Source organism: Meleagris gallopavo, chromosome 29 (assembly GCF_000146605.3).
Source record: "Meleagris gallopavo isolate NT-WF06-2002-E0010 breed Aviagen turkey brand Nicholas breeding stock chromosome 29, Turkey_5.1, whole genome shotgun sequence".
Classification (NCBI taxonomy): domain Eukaryota; kingdom Metazoa; phylum Chordata; class Aves; order Galliformes; family Phasianidae; genus Meleagris; species Meleagris gallopavo.
This window is the reverse complement of record NC_015039.2, coordinates 3,467,745-3,468,999: the sequence shown is the minus strand read 5'-3', so window position 1 is coordinate 3,468,999 and position 1,255 is coordinate 3,467,745.

The window sequence follows — 1,255 nt, the reverse complement described above, 5'->3', positions numbered from 1 at the left end:
AAAAACTTCAAAATTTCAATTAAATTTTCCTTGGAAGCGTTGACAGCAGCAGAGCTGCGGGAGGCACAGATGTTGTTTTGCTCCCAGCTTTGCTAACAGCTTTGCTTGCTGCTGACCCTCTGTTGGCAGCGTGGGGATGAGCGGCCGCAGCCCTGCACGTCCCGAGGGGTCCCTGTCCAAGCTCCATGTCCCCGTGCCATGGAAGCTCTCTGAGGAGTGCATCACAGAAGGATGAAATGGGGCTCTGAGCGGCACGGTGTGAGCAGCAGTGAGTGCTGGGGATTACGTGCAACGTCAATGCGAAGGCTTTTGCAGGTGCGTGGGGTGAAGGGGCTGTGTCAGCTGGCTTGCTCCATCCCTTTGGTGCTGAGGTCTGCCCACCTGGGAGCTGGGATGCTCTTGGCAGCTCTGCTCCCTGCACTCTTTGCTTTGCCCATCCCTGGCCTTGCCTGATCGAGGCGGTGCTGCAGCGTTGTGGTCTCAGCGCTGCACCTTTAGCTCAGGTGACCAAAGGGTGGGATTTTAGGGCAGAATTGCAACGCCATCCCCGAGGGCTGTGCCTGTGGATGGGGATGGGCCAGAGGATGGAGCACGATGGAGAGCATGAGGAGACCTCAGTCCACGTAAGGGGTCCCATTGCCCCCATCCTGCCCTCACCCGTGCCTGTAGTGCTCCCCATACGTCCCCATACGTTGAGCAGCGCCAACCTGTCCCCCCTCCCCTCTCTCTGGGTGGGTCCCCTTCCCAGCCCAGCCCCATCCAGCACAGTGCTGAGCTCCGGTCCCTGTCCTGAGAGCGCAGTGCTCCACCAGATGGGACTGCACTCAGTTGCAGGATTAAGTGCTGAGAAGGGGATTACAGGGACTTAATCCAGATCCGTGTCCAACCAGGGGCCGCAGCCGGGCTGTGTGCATGCAGTAAATAAGCAGTCGTGGTGCTTCGCTCAGGGCTGGGCTCACCAGCTCCATGCCAGCTGCTGCCCAAGCTGGGTTGGATTTCAGAGACCTTCTCCTTTATCCTGAAGCAGAGGAAATGCAGAAAGGCTGGGGAAGCTGGGGGGGACCCCTCCAAGCTCTGTGCCACCGCAGCAGCAGCGCGATGCTCCCTCAGCCCAGCTGCCCCCAGCACTTTGCAGTGCGTTATCCCTGCGAGCACAGCACGATGCGGTGTGAGCATGGCAGGGCTGGGGGCAGCTGCAGCCCCCCCATGCTGCTGCCCGGCTCCAGCCCAGCCCAGCCTGCAGGGTCCTGGGGAG